Source organism: Apteryx mantelli, unplaced genomic scaffold (assembly GCF_036417845.1).
Source record: "Apteryx mantelli isolate bAptMan1 unplaced genomic scaffold, bAptMan1.hap1 HAP1_SCAFFOLD_40, whole genome shotgun sequence".
Taxonomy (NCBI): domain Eukaryota; kingdom Metazoa; phylum Chordata; class Aves; order Apterygiformes; family Apterygidae; genus Apteryx; species Apteryx mantelli.
The window spans coordinates 1325368-1344158 of record NW_027118755.1 but is presented as its reverse complement, the minus strand read 5'-3'; the positions used below and the strand labels follow the sequence as shown (position 1 = coordinate 1344158).

The 18791-nt window shown below is 49.4% G+C and overlaps 1 protein-coding gene and 1 pseudogene across 1 annotated transcript in view; one reads left to right on the top strand and one right to left on the bottom strand.

Moving 5' to 3' along the window:
- The window catches only part of LOC136996504 (SUN domain-containing protein 3-like), a 512910-nt gene that overhangs the window by 31816 nt on the left and 462303 nt on the right, over positions 1-18791 (top strand). The window lies entirely within an intron of this gene.
- On the bottom strand, positions 1079-17940 carry LOC136996438 (guanylate-binding protein 1-like; annotated as a pseudogene).

Below are 18791 nucleotides of genomic sequence, written 5' to 3'. Positions count from 1 at the left end.
TTACCCCCACCAACACACAGAGGCACAAGTCACAGGCATATTCCTACAATGCTTCTACAGGCAGGGCTCTGAGGGCTGAGACTTTCTGAGGATAACTGTGCCAAGAGAAGGTGAGGTAGCTCAGAGTGGATTCCCATTGGCTTATTTTAGATCTTTTTTGTGGTTGGAATTCATCCTGCCTAATTTTAAGAGTGGGATTAGGTCAACCAAATTTAATGATTTCTATTTATGTGGCTATTTATCAAACACCCCCTCCATGTGTCACTCTTTTGAGACACTGCATCTGTGAGCTGCAACTCCCTCCAGCAGAACATTTCCTGGAACCAAATCTCTCACTTCCTGCTTGATGATGGCATTAGCCAACTGTCTATAATACAAATGTGGGCCCCAGATGAACTCCACCCAAGCCTTACAGAAACATTTGGATTCAGAGAGTGCAGAGGTGCCTAAGGGAGGTCTTCACATCACTCAAATGTGCTTCCTAGCCTGGGATTTTCAGCTTTATATATGTTGAATAGAGGGACGTGGCCATCTGCTGAGGGGGAAGTGGAAAGCCCTGCTTAGAAACCTGGCTACTGCCTGGTGCAGGTTCAGTGGATCTCCCTCCAGAATCAGAAAGCTTGATTCAGTGACAAAGCCTGAGGAAAGAGGGAGGGCACATGCCTGCCCACCCTTGCTCCAGTGGGTAGCACCTCGAACATGACAGGAATCCAACTGGAGAGGACACCACCCTACCTGAACACTCTACAGCCCCAAGCCCTCTATGACAGTGAGCAAAGAAGAGCTGACCTGCTGGCAGCCCTCTCTGACACAACCCAAGTGGCCTCATTGATTGGGGAAAACAAACATTCAAGTCATGAGCCAGCTCAGGTGGCCAGCATAGCTACTGAGGAGGGACCAGCAGCAGGCACTGCATATGGGTGTGGATCAGCATCTCCAAGAGAGTGTCCACTACGGCATGAACATTGGCACCCCTACACTCCCACGATGGGGAGCAGAGAAGCACTGACCCACCAGAGGGCTCCCGGAGCGCCTCAGCAGACTGTGTGTGTGGGTATGGATCGGCATGCAGGAGAGGTTACGTCTCTGGCCTCAGCACCAGCACTGCCACATTCCCTGTGACAGGGAACCAGTCAAACTCCCTGAAGCCTTTGGTAGCTGGTGGAGGTGCACAGGGCACCACCAACCATCTGCATTCAAATGGCACAAACCAGAATTGGCATTGGGCCTTCCCATGCTGCGGTGTCCAGCTTAACCCTCTTGCAAGTGGGCAACAGCTGCTGGAACCTGCCACTGGCTCAGGATCTCCATGGTTCCTGATACCTGGCAGAGACTTGTGGAGCTGCCAGAGAGCTACTGGGAGACTCCTGCACCAAACGGGAAAGAAAAAAGTTTTTCTAAATAACCAGTTTAGGAGCTGCTCCTACCTGCCCTTGGGAGCTGCCCTACCCTTTTCTCATGAGCCGGCCACATGTGCTGGAGGTGCCTGGGAGTGCTGGTTGGAACACAGCAGTTGATCACCCTCTGGCCTATGGACGGACAGCTACGTCCAAGGGGTCTGGAGAGCTGAAGAACAGCGGCCCCTCCCACCAGCAAGGAGCTCAACAGTGGCTTCTACCCATTGTATCTCATCCTCCACCATGAACCATAACAAAGAGTGTGGCTCTGTCTTCATGGTGACCTCTTGGTAAGCATTCAAAGGCTGCTGTCAGGTCCCCCTGAAGCCTTCCCTTCTCCAGGCTGAACAATCCCAGCCTCCTCAGCCTCTCCTCATAGGATAAGTGGTTCAGCCCTAGACCATCTGGGTAGCCCTCCACTGAACTCGTCCAAGTTTCTCCACAGCTCCCCCTGTATGGAGGGGTGTGTGTGTGTGTGTGTGTGTGTGTGAGCAAAACTGGATGCAGTATCTAGATACAGACTAGCAAGTACTGAATAGAGGTGGATAATCACTTCCCTTGGTCTCCTGGCTGTGCTTCTGTTAATACAGCCCTGCATGCTGTTGGCCTTCTTTGCTGCCAGAGTACGCTGCAGGCTCATGTTCAGCTCACACTCAGGCAGGATCCCCCCGTCCCTTTTCTGCAGAGCAGCTCCCCAGACAGGCAGTCTCATGCCTGTATTGTAGGAGGGATTCTTCCTTCCCAAGGTCAGGACTTTGCATTTGTCCTTGCTGAAGAACGCTTTAACACACCTAACACCAGACTCAGCACTACATTCAGCAGAAAATGTAAGTACCTCTAGGCACACAGCATTTTTCAGGCGCCAAAGAGAAGTACTTCTTCCTGTAAATCTCCATTCATCTTTCTTTTATTGATTTCAGTAAGGAAAAAAAATCATGTATAGTGATGTAATTAACCTACTTAACCCTTAATGGTCTTTAAATACTTCTGGATTTTATTGGATCTGCAAAGGATCTTAGGCATACTAGAATGTACGGATATGTTTAATTTGTCACTATGGATCATTCCCTGTTTTGCTCTGGAGTCCAGTTTTCCTGACCATCCACACTGCAAGGGTTCTAGACTGTGCTGGGAATGATTTTGTCACTTCACTACTTCTCTCTCCAGAGATGATTTAGTGCTAGGTGAGTGCAAAGACCAAGCAGCTGGCCAGATGGGATTTTGCTTGGTCTTTTTATCCAACTCAGTCCTCCACCAATGCTCCAGAAGGCATCATAACTCAATTACGCTCATGCCATGACTTTCTCATCACACTCATTTGGCATGGTGTTGAGGGCTGTGAGGAAGTCTTCTTAATCTGATGGGCCCATTCAGAAGAAAAAAGTCATTTGGAATTAAACCTCTTCCCCCAAATGTAGAGGAGAAATTCATGAGTCTAAGAACTGCAATAGCTACCACCAGAGATCAGAGAATCGCAGAGTCCTTCAGGTCAGAAGGGACCTTGGGAGGGCTTTAGTCCAGCCTTCTGCTCAAAGCCAAGTCAACACTGAATCCACACCAAGTTTCTCAGACCTTTGTCCAGTTGGATCTGGAAAACCAGCAAAGAGATAGCACATCCTCTCTTGGCCCTTGTTCCAAAGCTTTGTTCAGTTCTTGGTTGAGCTTATGTCCATTGTCTCTCATTCTTCTGCCATGTGTCACTGTGAGGAGCCTGGCTCTTTATTCATGGTAAGCTTGTAATGGAGGAATTCTATGACGTGCCCCTGAGGCCTTCCCTTCTCCAGGCTGAGCCTAGCCAGGCCCAGCTCCCTAACCTCTTCTCAGAGGGCAGGTGCTTCAGCTCCTTGCTGTCTTGATGGCCTTCTGCTGAACTCACTCTGTTTTTTTGATGTCTTTCTTTCACTGAAGGCACAAAACCAGATGCAGTATCTGAATGTGGTCTAATGAGTGCTGAGCAGAGAAGCATAATCACTTCCCTTTATCTACTGGCTATGCTTCTGTTCATACAGCCCAGAAAGATTCTCGCCTTCCTCACTGCTGGCTCAAGTTTTGCCTAACATTCCTTCAGTCCCCCAGGACCTTTTTTGTTTACCTGTTCCCCGGCCAGACAGTCCCAAGCACGTATCATTGCAGGGGGAGTAGGCTATCGCAGGTGCATAACTCTGCATTTGTCTTGGTTGGACTTCCCAAGGTTCCTGTCAGCCCATTCCTCCAGCTTGTCTAGGTGCCCCAGAAGGCAGCCCTGACCATCCATGTATCAAGTAGTTGCCCCAGTTTGGTGTCATCTGCAAACTTTATGACATCTATCAGCTCTTCCAGATCATTAAAAAGATGTTAAAGAGGGCAGGTCCTAGGACTCTGCAGTACTCCATTTGTCACCGGCCTGTAGGTAGAATACAACCCATTAATTTCAACTTACTGAGCCTGAACATTCAACCATTTTTTTCCAGCCTACATATCCACCTGTTTAGATGGTAAGGACCTACGATGGGTACAAGGACAGTGTGGCAGATGGCGTTAAAAGCCTTACTGAAGTCAAGGTGGATGGCATCTACTGTTCTTCTCTCATCCAGAAATCCAGTCATTTTGTCATAGAAGGCAATGAGGTTGGTTGAGCATGATCTACCCCAGGTAAATCCATGCTGTCTGTTCCCAGTCACTTTCTCCTTTGTGTACTCTCAAATGTGATTGAACAGGACATGCTCTATGACAAACTCCTCACCAAAGTGTGGTTAAAGTCATTTAATTCCCTTGATCATTCTTTTGGGCCTTTTTGAAGATGGATGACACATTCTCTTTTGGCCACTTGTCAGGTACTTCCCCCAATCTCCATGACCTTTCAAAGGTGGTACAGAGCATCCTCACTATGACTTCGGCCTATTGTCTCAGCACCCTTGGAAGCAACCTCTTGTTCCCATGGACTCTACAGGGCTAAGTTCACTCAGTCAGCCTCTGACTTGATCATCATCCACTGCTGGTTATTTTCTTCCTCTCTTCCTTGCTTGCCTCTGCACCCAACCTCTAACACCCCAAATGCGACTAAGTCCCATTAGAACTGAGTAGCCCTCATGACTGTTCCAAAGGTGGACCCGTACAACTGGCTATGACTTCCCACAGCCTTCTGGAGTCAGGTAGGCCAGCTTACCATTCAAAATCCTGAAGCTGCATAGACCAGCAGGCTGCTATGAAGATGGCCTCCTGGAGCTGGGTAGACCTGCTCACTACTCTGAGGAAAGCCTCCCAGAGCTGGGGAGATCTGCTAACTACACTGAAATCCTGGAGCCAGGTGTGATGTGCCACTAGAGGGGCATCCGGGTTTCCTTTGGACTCCAGGGTTAGTTGTACTGAATTCAAGAGATCATCATTTGTCAAGTGTGAGAATTTATTAAAGATAAGAGTGCCAAATAGGCACACAATCCAAACCACTGCTCTGGTAGATTTGGGGGTTTGCCACACTCTTGTGACCTCTGAGTTTGTCCAGAGTGCCCACATCCTTACCCAGCTCCTGCTGACCCTAACCACAGTCACTCTAGTAGATGGGAGGAGTACCCAAGAGGGCAGGGGGAAGTGTGGGAGGTGGGGTGATTATCCATGATTCTGTTCCCCTGACCATAACTATTGCACCTGGACACTCTGAGATTGTTGTCCTTCCCCATCCTGCATACACCCATCTCTCCAGTCATCTTTGGGTTGCTCTGCTTACAGAAGCACAACCCTAGAATTGACTGGAAACTGGCATCCTTGTACTTCCCTGCAGGAGAGCATTACTCAGAAGGTGAGGGCAAGAGCCAGCCTGGAGATCCTCATGGAAGTGTTCCCCAGCTACTGCATCCCACAAGGCTGGCTCTAGAAAGTCTTGTGTTCCTGGTGCCACACCACACCAACAATTGTTTGGCTGCAGGGCTGCCATGACTGTGTTTGAAAGGAGCTGTTTCTGGTGACCTCCTGTCACGCAGTGACCGAGCAGTGGAACTGCACATGAGTGGTACCAAGTACAGCAACCCTGCATCCTGGTGTTGCCCTCATCACAGCACAGCCTCAGCACCAAGGTGTCCGCCTCACTGCAGCTGCCACCAGTGCCACGGCTCCCAGCTGTCAAGACCATACCTCTGCTGGACCTCCCCGGCAAAGCTCCTAAGTGAGTGCAGTGACTATGTGGACGTCTTCAGAAAGAATGCTGCAGAAACTCTGCCACCTCACTGCCTCTATGAGTGTGCTATGGACCTCATGCCAGGGAAGGAAGTGCCCTTCGGATGCATCCATACCTCATCATGCCCTGGGTTAACAGCCCTTGAGGAGAACCATCTGGACTGCATGTTCCTCTGTCCTTCCACCTCCCCTGTGGGGGCCTCTAATATTTTTATTTTTATATTTTTTTTTTGGGGGGGGGGAGGGATTAGGGGAGAGGGAAAGGATGTGCCTTTGTAGCTTACAGGGGGCTGAATGACATAAGAGTAGAGAACTGGCACCCCCAGTCTATCTTCACAGAGCTCTTTGAATGCCTACAGGGGACTCACTGGTTCATAAAGCAGGACCTGCAAAAGGGAAAAGACTTTGCTCCAAATCCATAAGGAGGGGCAATGGAGAAGGGCCTTCTGCACCGCATAAGGCCACAAGGAGTATCTAGTGATGCCATTAGCCTCTGCAATGTGCCATTCACTTCCCAGCATGGTGTAAACGATGTGTTGAAGGCGTTGCTTGACAACTATGTTGTGGCATTCATTGAATGACATTTTAATATGCTCTGTCACAAAGGAGGTCCACATAGACCATGTCCGGGAGGTGTACAGTTGCTTGCAGTGGTACAGACTCTATTGCAAACTGGAAAAGTGCTCCTGCCGCCTGCAGACGGTGAAGTTTCTGGGGTATCTGGTGGGCCTCAATAACTAGTGTATGGACCCCAAGAAAGTTAAAGCCCCCATGAGTTGGCATATCCCTTCTACTGTGCAAGGGCTGCAACTGCTTTTCAGATTTGTTATGGGCAGGCCATGAAGGGGCATTCTCCTATTGTGGCACCCAGAACAGCTCTCCTCTGGAAGAGGACTTCCTTTTGGTGGACACCAGAATCACCAGCACCTTTTGAGGAACTGAAATGGGTAGCCATCACAGCCCCCCCTCCTAATCTACCCACACCCCAGCTGACCTTTCATTTTAGAAGCAGGTGCCTCAGACTGAGCCACAGCAGAGGGAGTGTTTTTCACTAGGCTAGGTTCACATAGCCACAAGGCCATGGGGTAACTCTGCACGGGCCATGCTTCTCAGAGCAGAGAGAGGACCCAAAAGGATGGTTATCATGCTGCTGGCAGTTCCCACCTCCCATCCTATGCAGCTATGGAAGGTTCTCAGAGGGACCAGGCAGCATTTCCAAGGGCACAAGATGTGTTGTGGGGCTGAACTGGATCCAGCCTATGGTGTTTCAAAGTGGGTGCCATGGATGGTGCTCAAATTCTGTCTGGATACCTTCTTCTAGAACACTTATTCAGATGATGTCATCTTGGGAATGGGTGATACAATGCAACTGATGAGCTTGTGTATTTGGAATCTGACTCACCAACCCTGCAATCCCTAATCTACTATCTCTCATGCTGGATTAAGGGATAAAGTCACTCATGCTGGAAGGTAGATGAGGCCAGCTCTTCACTGCCATTCTTTTGGCCCACTTGAGGGATTGGAAATATGAGACGTTTGTACCAGGATGATCTGCTGCATACAACAGCCTTGGGATGGCATACCTCTTCAAGATTTCAGCCCTCTGCAGGACTTTCAAAGGGGCATCCCCGATGTTCTTCACCCAGGTATCAAGCTTCTCTTGCAGCTCTGGCTTGGGAAGACCAATCCATGGGTCCAGCCCCAGGCCCAAATATCTCTCAGAGCTGCCTGGCTCCATCATGTTTAGATTAGAGCCATTCACCTTCCATGGGTCACAGCCATTGATGGTAACAGAATCTTCTGTGGGCCTTATAAGGAACCCGTGGCATTTCTCGGCCTGCAACCTCAGCCCTGTCAGTTGGCAGAATCCCTCAACCACCACAATATTTTCCTGCATCCCATCACAAGAGTCACTTAATAGGACTAGGTCATCCACAAACACCAATGATGTAACACTTTTTCTGCCATGCTTAAATCCATTTCTAATCTTCTCCAACCTACATAACAGTGGGGCTACTGATAAATTGAACAGCATCAAGGACACTGGATCTCTCTGCTTCACTCCAGTGAGGATCTCTATCACCTCTGACTGCTTTCACCTCTCCTCCAGCTGAGTTGTGGTGTTATCACGCATATCAGCTATGATGCCTGTTACCTGACCATCAATGCCTCTTTGTTTTGGGGCGTGAAAATATGTCTAACTGAATCGATGGCCTTTGTCAGATCCACAAAGACCACCGCCAGGGCTTTATAGTCTCTTTTTGCATACTTTATCAGGATCTGGAGCACTTTCAGATCTTCCGAACAACCTGACGCTGATATAAAGCCCCTCTGGCAGCTGCTAAACGGACATACTCTCATCAGTTGGGCTGTTAGGAGTCTTGAAAAGAGCCTCAAGATAATCAACCTGATGGCAATGGGTCACCAATTATTAACATCCAGATGTTTCACTGGATCTGTGGACTTGGGTATTAATATAGTTCTGCATTCTTTGATCCCCACCTGGATTTTCCCAGCCAGCAGCCAGGCTCTGTGCCTGATGCAAAAATAGGTTTGTAATGGTGTAGGCCAGATGTATAGAAAATGGCAATAAAAAATGAAACAGCAAAGAAATTAAGAAAAAAAATATGATGCAAACAAGACGTTTTATTATACTTTCCATTTTTAATATTTTTTGTATGTGTTCTTATCATCCTCCTTTTGTTCTGCTTTAATGTGTTGGACTTTGGGGCATTGTAATGTTTTTGTTTGTAAAGGAAAAGGATTTTCAAAATTGGGGTGGGATTCAGTTACAGAAACAGAGACATCTTGGTGCCACTATAGACACCCTGGTACCCTCTGCCAGCCTCCAGCTTCAGCTCCAGAGGGGCTCTGGTCTCCCCTAGGTCCTGCGTGATAGCTGCCAGTCCCAGGGAAACACCTCAGAAACACAGGGGCCTCTAAAATTGACACTAGATGCTTAATGTTTAGGAAACTGAGCTCTGCCTGGAAAGTTGGAGAATATTCTTCAACATTAAAAAAAAAAGGCACATTTTAGTACCTGAAATCCTTGAATAATTTTAATAAAATGTTAATGTTTTCCTATAGTGCCAAACTGGGAATTTCCAGGAAGAAGCATGTTAACCTCAGGAGAAGAAATATTCATCTTCCCCAGGACTTGTGTTACTACTGCTCTGTCTATTCTACTGTGTATTTAATCTCAAGAATCTTTCCTGTATTTCTGCACATGCTTATTAAATCAACCATTTCTGAAGTCATCTCTTCAGAAGACTACCTGGACATACCCATTAGGCATTGTCCATCCAGTATTCCTCCTCCCGTTATTCTTTGTTCATTCACACACTTATCAGCTACCCAGTTGCTGCTTTGAACTTCAGGGATTTTAAAGCTTGCCTCCTCTTTCAGTAGTTTGTCTAATTGTCTCATTAGCCAACTCCTTACCTGTGTCTATAGCTATATTTTTCTATCTATCTCTTTATCTGAAATACTTCCAGTAAGGTTATTCCCTGTGGAAAGTGGCCTCCAGTGCAGACAACTTGGTCTTAATGTACAGTTGAGGAATTATTATTATTATTATTATTTTAATTAGACTATGTCATCTTTTCTCTTTTTTCACAGCCAAGACAAATCTTTCCGTGTCTGTTTGCAGGTAGTTCTCTAAATTAAGCAGGTGGGAATTGATGCATATGAGCTGCAACATTCAGCTACAGGTTTCAGTGGAAAAAGGTTAGATATGAAAAGGAGTTATGTGAGTCCCAGGTGGCTGAGAAGAGAAATGGTACGGCTGAGGGTGCGGGGGAGAAGATTGTCTGTGCAGCGTCTGACCACAAGTATCCTCCTTTTCCTACATGTCTGAACTTCATTAGGAGACAATCTGAATCAACATAATTTCTAGAATGCTGATAAAACTTTCTTGTTAAGCTGAAAAATGAAGACAATTTAAAAAAGAAAAAAATAAACAAGAACTCTTTTTTATTAGGTGCTCATTGAAACCGTCCTTTTTCAGCTACATTCCTGAAATCTCTCCAGTTAGCTGCATGACGCTTGAAAACTTGAAGACAGTTATGGGAAGAAACACTGCTCCTTAGGGTACTTTTTGTGTTTAATGAGCCCTCTGGTGCATTCGTGCAGACACTGAAAGGAGATTGAACAAACGTCTCAAGAAGTTAAAGGCAGAAGCAAACTCAAAGCTTTCTTGGAGCGTTAATGGGTCCCACGGAGGGCCATTAGCAACAAAGCTGTTAACGGGAACCACAAGTCGAGGTGCCCTTCCCTGGGGGCTGGTTAGCATAGAAAATCAGAGGCACCAGTTACAGTTAGTCAAAGGAATGTACAGGAATGTATATCAAGCAAAAACGGTCAAGCACAAACGTCCAGCCCTGCAGAAGGGTGATCCTTTCCCTCACACGTTGCTCAGGGCTCTTCCTAGGGTGGGTAGGAGGGGCGATGCCAAGTGTAGGACAACAGCACAACACCTCCCGGGCTCCCTGAGGGGTGAGCAGGCAACGAGGCCCTGGTGCTGTAAGGAAACAGTGTCTTCTCGTAGGCCTCGCTGGCAGAGACAGCAGCCATAGGCAAGGTGACAAAGACCTCAGCTCTGTCAGGGACTTTCAGCCTTGCCACCAGTCTTGGCCATCCCCATCAGACATCCTCCACTGTCCCATGCCTGTTCCTGTTTGCCTGCAGACCTTAGCCACCTTCTCCCTCCCTACACACTCTGTTTCCCCACCTTGCTTTGACCTGCTTCACTCTCCCTAGTTCCACTGATGTCTCTCCATCCTCACTGGGTGTTGCTTGAAAAGCAAAGCTATGGGCTCCTGTGATTTTGCTGATGCCTGAGTTGCCCAGCAAGCCACCTGGCTTCTTTCAAAGCCCTGCTAGAGCTCCTCACTCACCTAAGATATCCCACTCCCAAACGTGCTTGCGTCCTGTGCAGTGAATTGCACATCCTTGTTCTTGTCCTGGCCTAAAATCCCAGCTGCATTTCCCTTAAACATGACCATGGCATGCTCTCTGTGTTCTCCATCCTGCCTGCATCAGCCACACTCCTACATGCACACAGCTCTTTCCCTGCACTCCTACGTGTCCCGGTAATGTTCCTGCTCTGCCTGCCATAGAGGGACCTCAACTCCAGGAGATTCACACATCCTCCAGAGAAGGGTCAGCTCTGTGGTCATGATTGAGCTCTGTCCACTCGTGCCCCAGCAGCATGCATTCCCCATCTCCCAGGCTAAGGCATGCACACAAAATGGAAATGTCTCTATCATCCCTGATATGGTGAGAGGCCTTCAGCCCTGCCATGCTCCCAGCACTCAGCTCCTCCCCCTCTGCCCACACACATCACCTCCTTTAATTGTCTGGGCTCAAACATGTGTGTGAGAATTTACTGAGGTCCTTATCCACCATTGTCTTGCTCATTGCCTTCTCCTCAACCCTCTGTCCGATTGGCCAGCACTGCCTCTCAGCTGTGACCCATTGGCCCTTCAGAAGAAGCCTTGAGCTTCCTGGCATTTTCTGGTGCTTATTACAACTTTTCTGGCTCCCTCCAGAGATCTTAGGATGGGACAATATGCTGTTGGCTCTAATAGGGGCCTTTATGACCAGCTTTTAGGAAATGCTTGCATTTTTATGACTCCTGGGGGTGGAGGGGGGGAGCAGTGGTCACGGAAAAGCACCAAATATACCAAAGCAGGCACCCAGTGGACTGCCAAGAAGAACCATCTGAGATATCCCCAGGCCTCTGTCTGCAGGGCAAGGCTTCTCTCCATAGAAGTGGATCCAACCTCATCCACTCTCTAGAGAGGGAAATCAGCAGTGTCCATGCCATCTGAGGACTAAAGGGGTGAGTTCTGGTGAGACCACCTTTCACCTGGCCATTTTTAGATGTGTACTTCAGGATGGGGAACCATGCCTTGTATTGATCATGTTGATTACATTGACACTGCCCACACAGGATGTCCTCATGAAAGCAAGGTTAAACAGGAGAACTAAGCCCTGGCTCATCCTTTGGGCCTTTTTGAAGATGCATACAACTTCTGCTTTTCATCAGTCTCAGGATCCCCACAACCTTTCAAAGATGATACAGAGCGGCCTCACTGTGACTTTGGCCTGTTCTCTCAGCATCCTTGGATGCAGCCCCTCAGGTCCCATGGACTCTTCAGGGCTGAGTTCACTCAGGTAGCCCCTGACTTGATCCTCATCTGCTAACGGATGTCATTTTCTTCCTTGAGTCCTGCCTCTAGGCACAAAGGCCTGGGAAGCTCTGCAAGCAAAGAGTGAGGCAAAGACGACATTCAGTAGCTCAGACCTGCCTGCATCTACTCTTACTAAATTCTCTGCTCCATTCAGAAGCGGGACCACTTTTTCCTTGTTTATTCTTCTACTGTTAATGAAGCAGTACCAGCTCATCTTGGTGCCTGTGATGTCCCTTGCAACTGCCAGCTCTAGGGGAGGTTTGGCTTTCCTAATGCCATGCCCAGACAGCATCCCTAAATTTCTTCCACTGTAACCTGTCCCTGCTTCCACCTCCTGTGTACTGCTTGTTTGCATTGGAGCTCAGTCTTGAGCTGCCTGTGTTGCCAAGCCATCTCCTGAGATGAATGCTTGTTTTTCTGAGTATCAGGGTGGACCATTCCAGTGCTTGAAGGATGCTTTCCTCAAAGACCTGCCAGCTTGCCTGAGCTCCTTTGCTGGTCAGAGCTGCTTCCCACAGGATTCCCACAGGATTCCTGTGCCCTGAATAAGTCGAAGTCTGCCTGTCTGATGTCCAGGGTCTGTACCCTGCTACTCTCCATCCTAAATTCCCCTCAGGATCAGAGACTGTACTGTTTTCATGGTGACTGCAGCCCAGGCTGCCACTGAGTGTCACATCTCCAGCCAGTTCTTCTGAGTTTGCAAGTACAGATCCAGGTGACTCATAATGGCAGCTGGGCTAAGAAATTATCCTGCTATCCTCCAGGGACCTCCTGGACTGTCTGTGCCCTGCTGTGTTGCCCTTCCAGGGAATGCCAGGGAGATTAAAGTTCCCCATAAGAACCAGGGTCACTGCTCCAGAGACTTGCTCAGGTGGCTTAAAGAAGAGTGGTTTATAACTGCTACCACAATGTCCCCCTTACTGGCCTCTCCTCTGATCCTCACCCACAAGTGTTCACCCAGCCTGCCCTCCCTCCCATAGAGGAGCTCCACACATCCGAGCTGCTCCTTCACACAGAGGGCAATTCCCCTCCTCCTCTTTCCTGTCTGTCTCTCCTGAAGAGCTTCTGTCCACCCATTGAAGCAGCCCAAGCTGTGTGAGTGGTCTTATCACAAATCAGTCATTCCCACAATGCTAGAACTTCTGTGACCACACACAGAGCTGCAGCTCCTCCTGCCTATTCCCCAGGCTGAGTGCAGTTGGGTACATGTGGGCTGAAGAACCTCAGCTGTGGCACCAGGGCCAAGCACAGAATTGCCATGGTGAAACCTGTTGACGACAGCCAAGGACCCCGTGTATGCTAAGGCCCCATTTCAGAGCAGAGACATGCTGGACTTAATGGCAGATCACCATGCCATGATGAAATGAGGTTCCCACTAAGAGAGCAAACCCTGCAGTCCCCAAAGCCAGGCAGAAACAGGGCTTGGCTGTGCAACCATGGCAGGAGAGGAGTTTTCTGCCTGAGCTGTCTCAGTGGCACTGTGAGGCCTGTGATGGAAGTGAAGTCAATCTCCAGGAAGGAGTAGGTCCTGCTGAGAACATCCCTGGGAGTGGACAGCCTGCGATCCAACTACACTGTGATCACTGTTAGCATGTTCCCTGTTTCCGTCATCAGGTGGGTGAGTGAGGTTCAGGGAGAGGAGAACCATCAGGGATTGAGAACGTGGGCGCACGAGTGGAGATGCTGGTGTGAAGCATCTCCCATTCCTGCAACACCCTTAGACGTAGATGGGATGGGTCTTGCCTCAGTACCATGGTGTTGGCGTTCAGTTGCTGGCATACAGGCATCTCACCCCTCTGAGATGCCCTCGGCACTCTGTCCAGCACCCATCCAAAAGAGCATGGCTTTCCTGTAGCTCCTGTGCTGTATTTTCCAGTGGTTGTGCTGGGCACCCCAGCCCCCTGACACAGCACTAGAGGCCTTTTTTATTCATTCAAATGAGAGCCCTGAGTTAGCTTAGGACTCTGCAATGCAGAGATGGGCACTCATCTTAGCTTTGTAGTAACCTGGGCTCAAGTTGGATGGAGCCTAGAGAGACACCTCACTCTCCTTATGGTGAGCTCCTCTGCTTGGTCAGCTGAGTAGGTCTGCAGGCTGCCAGGGACTGGTTGATTAAAGCATGCTCAGATGTCCTGAATGTACACCTCTGGTATCATTTCAGGTCACCAAGGATAGTTCTTCTCCAGCCTGCCCCAGGGCATAGCTGATGCTCCAGAAGGATGTGGGTCTTTTAGAATTGCTCCACAGGAGCTTGAAGACATTTGAGCATGTCTTGGATCACCTCTGGCACCTCAGATGTCACCAGCTGTTTGTGTGTGAGCAACTGACTCCTCCCCTCCATCTCCATGGATTAGAATGGGAGCTTAGTCAAGGAGCTCCCACACAGACACAAATTTTGTGCACACCTGAATTGACGGAAGAGGAATCCCACCTCCTCTGGGTCTGTGGCATGCACAGGAGGGAGATGAATTGCCCCAAAGCCTCTAACCAAAGAAGAGACACCTGTGTTGACTCATCTGAATCACTGCCCTACATGGGAAAACAAACCCCTCCCTATCACTTTCCGCATGTCCTGCCTAATAACTGGGGAGGAATAGGGATTTCCAGAGGAGGACAGTTTCATCTCTCTTACACAATGACACCCTGATAGGAGAAATCACACTGCTGGACTCCACTGCTCTCTCCACAGTTTAGAGAGGGAAGATAGGTGATTACTTTAGCCTACTTCAAAGTGCATTCCCCAGGAGGGATCCTGCTGCCTTTTGGGGACTGTCAGCCCTGGAGCCCCTAGGGACATTTCAAGGAATCCCATGGGGCAGAGAAAGTCACTCCTTTGGTTGTGCCTCTGCTCCTGAGCTGGGCCAAGCTCTTGGGACTGAGAGAGCTCATGGCAACCTTGCAGGTGTCTAGGATGTGCCTAGAGCTGAAACCACAGTCATCGCTATTTAGAGTGCTCATAGATCAAAGGCAGAGTCCAGGTGTGCAAGAACGAGCAGCTCACCAGTGCATTCCCTTCTACTTCATAGTCTTCTTTCAGGACTGATTTCCAGTGAGATATTCCCTACGTGGGGTTTGGGGACGAGCTGTTGGAGATCTTCTCACTTCCCCTCAGTCCTGCTCTGCTCTTTCGTCAGCCCATGGGCACTGCCACAGTCCCTCCGCACTGGGTAAAGGTGAGCCTCCATGTGCCCTCCTCTGACCCCCGGTAGGAACGAGCAGTGCCTATCTCTGCTCCCTGTAAAGTAGGTGCTCGGAGCAGGCCAGGGGAACAGAAGGAGAAGGTGCAATAGGCACAAGGGAACAAGTAGCAGCAAGGGAAATTTCAGCTGGGTATTAGGGAAAAACTGTCACCATGAGAGTGGAGCAGCAGTGGTGCAGGGGCCCAGAAACTTTCAGAACTTGTCTGGACAAAGTGCTGACCAACATGATCTAACTGGGAAGTTAGCCATGCTCAGAGCAGGTGTGAGTATAGATCTCCAGATGTCCCTCCTGACCCAGATCCTCTGGGAGGGGTAAGAGGTCCCAGGACGTGGTAGCACACTCCTGTGGGGCTGAGGCCTTTCTAGCAGTTTGTCACTAGTAGATGAGGAGCTCTCTGTCACTCTCTAGTCTCTGTGAGGTGGGACTCAGTCACATGCTGGTCCCCATACCACCCTCACGCAGTGCCTTTCCTGAGGAGTGAAGGTGCCCCAAAGACCATCCTCAGCTCTGATCACCTGGGAGGGGTGAAGCCACAATGCTCAGTGTGCAACAGCAGCCAAGGGGCACAGCAGCAAGACTGGGTACAGGGAGGGGAAATGGGAGACATGTGGCTCCAAATCAAGAGGCAAGTACAGCAGCCAGTGGAAAAGCTCTTCCATTTCCCACCTGCATCATTTGGCTGTGCATTTGAGCCTTCTGCAGACAAAGGCCCAAGAGCCACCAGCCAGCTCTGACCCTCTGGACCCTGGCACCCACAGTTCCCCATTACTACTGTACTGCCACCAGGGATTGTCTTGGATGTGGAAGTCTCCCAGATGTGGCTGCAGAATGTCACCACCTGCTCCTGGAATTCAGGCTCGATCTCACCATCATCAAGCTCCTCCAAGGGTGGCAGGTCCCTCTTGCCGGCCATCTGCTCAAAAAGAAAGCACTTCTGGTCTGGGAAGAAGTGGCAGATGCATTCCTGGGATGCTTATAGAGCTGAGCTTCCTGGCTGCTACCTGTAGAGATAGGACAGGGAGCGAGCTCATAGGGCTTGGGCTTTTGTTGCCTTATGCTGAAATGCAGGTGTCCAGAGCTGGACGCATCCTGCCCTTCCTGAAGGACAGCACTGAGCGCAGCACCATTCTCCTACCAGGCTTTAACTTCAGCACATTCTCCAGGTACTCATCCTCAGAGATTTCCTTCCCATCCACCTTCAGTTGCAATGTGAAGTCCTGCGCATCCCAGACAAAGGTCAGGAAGAACTAGAAAACTTTGTCGGAATCCTCCAGTTCATCTCCACTCTCACCTGGTGTTGCTTTCACCTTTACATTCTCCGTCAGCTTCGTCACATAGCTGGGGAGCTGGCTAAGGAAACAGAGACCCTGGATCCTCATGCAGGGAGGGGTTAACCCTAACCCTAACGCCACCCTCCCCAGCCATCAGCATTTAATGAGGAAAAGGGGAGATTCTGCAGGGACAGAGAACAGCCGGGAGTCACCAGCAGGAGTAGAGCTCAAAGTCTCAGCCCTGAGGTCCGGAGCACAGGATCCCTGAGGACCCAGAGCCTGGTCACTGGGCACCACCAGGAGACCCTGATCTCCCCATAAAAAGCAGCCATTTGAGGACCTGGGATGTGCAAAACCCTAAGCTACTGCTCAGGGAGATGGGGCCTCCCTGTTGCTGCTGCTCCACTGAGGACACTGCAGCTGTTCCTTGTCTTGCTGGTCAATGGTGCCCTTGCTGTTATAGACCAGAGTGCTGGACAGCAGTACAGCTAGCACAAAGATCCATGCGTCATTCTTGGTGTTGCCCTGGATCAACCTTGGCTCGTACCAAGAAACTCTGTGCAAGGCTCCCTAAGAGTGAGCAAAGCCCCAAATGCCCACGCCCTGAATGCCTAACCATGGGCCATGGCAGGGTCACCTTTGTGGAGACACCCACACACATGACGTCACCATGTCTTCCTATAGCTGTCTTATCTTCAACTCTTAACCCCCCGAGTCCCACGGACTTCTGATTGTTAAAGTTCTCCCTGAGCTCCCCATTCCTGGTCTGCTGAAGCTTACCAGGAAGTGCTGAGGAATTTGGCAACTTGCCAACCCCATGAGCCTTCTCCTAGCTCCTCTGGCTGTCAGCACCACAGAGACAGCTCCAGTTCAAAAGACTGGAGCTCCCTGTAAGGCACTAGATTGCAAAAGGTCCACCAGCCTAACGGCTGCTCAGTAATCAAAGAACCAGAATGAGAGGGAGAGTGCCTGGGAAGAAGGGCTGTTCCACCAACCAGCATGGACCCAGCCACAGACTGGTTCCAATAGCCTGCAGACAGCCAGACAGCCAGGATGCCAGGCAGAATGAGGGCTCTGACAGTCAAAGGCAGAGGTGAAGGATGCCAAGAGGGACTCCATCAGCCAGAAGACTTTACCCAGTTAGCTCTGCACTAGCCTCCTTCCCCACAGCATCTGTCTCTTCCTGACACACCAGTGCAGGCAATGAGAACACCTTGAGTCCTGCCACATGGCTGGGCCCTTGAGAGCTTCCACAAAGTGCTCTGTCGCCACAAAAGGAAGTCTCTGCTTCTTCCACACCTTCTCCACATCCCCCCACCCTTCAGTGTCCAGCAGCACCAGAGTGTGTCCAGGCCAGCAGGGCTGAGGCACACACCACATCCAGATACCTTTGGTATGGGCCTGCATGGTGAAGCCCAGGGAGAAACCTGTGGAGAGGATGCAAGGGGCTCAGCAGTGTTAGATAGAGAGCAGGAAAAACCAAGGTATCTTGTCTGCCAGGGGCTGGGACCTGTGCAGTTCACCACCTCTCTCACCTGTTTGCTCACGAGCCAGCCTGTTCATGAGGTGGGACCTGCCAGCACAGTGCAGCCCTGTGATGGCCACTACCACCACAGGCTGCAGGAACTATGACAGCACCTGCAGGGTCTTCTGCTGCACCACCAGCCCCTGCCTCTGTGTGGTCTCAGTCAGGCCGATGGGCACTTCTATGCGGATTTCAGATGCCATTGCTCATGACAAACACAGCTTGCAGAGGGGACAGGGAGACAGGTATTTGAGGCCTTAAAATAATTCATCATGGTTTGTTTTCTCCATCTTTAGAAGTTAAAAGAAAACAAAAAACATTTTAAGATCTTCATGGTCTATAAAGGGAGCAAAAGATGTTAAGGCAGAGGCAGAGTTCAGCTGCGCAGTTGTAGCAGGTCGAATGAAGCCATGATACTTATTCAATGCATTGTGCTTGGGAATTACAACAACATGTAAAAAACTTCTGGGCAAATTCCCCATGAAAACTGTTAGTCTTCCTGAGAATTACGTGCTATAACCTTGCATATTTCAATAAATGGCTTTTGGTTCTACAGCTTCCTCCTGCTTATGAGCGCTTGCTGGGCAAATAATCAGCAATCAGTTCACCTCCCCACAGCATCATTAGCTTTCTGCGTGCCTGAGGTGCTATGCCTTGATGTTTTCTGAACTGAAGTCCCATAAGGTTCAGAGGCTTGATCCCAAGAGGAGTTATCAGAGAGATGGAAATTTTCCTTTGCTGGAAAGAAATGTGATTGTTTCAGTGACAGGGGGTACTATATAAAGGTTTCCTGACTCCACTGAACAGCCAGAATTAATCCTCTTTGAAACCACTGTATTATATGTGAGCCACTAGACTACTATAACACTTCAGCTTTGGGAAAGATACAGTATAGTCAGCTAGGATTTGGAATGAACAAAACTTATTAGAAAACCCTTTTCTGAATAAGGAAACACACAGGATTTCAGAATGATCTTCACTTACAAATCAGGTAACCAACTTCCTTTCCTTCCTTCCTTCCTTCCTTCTGCATAATTTTATTTTCTTGCTATTC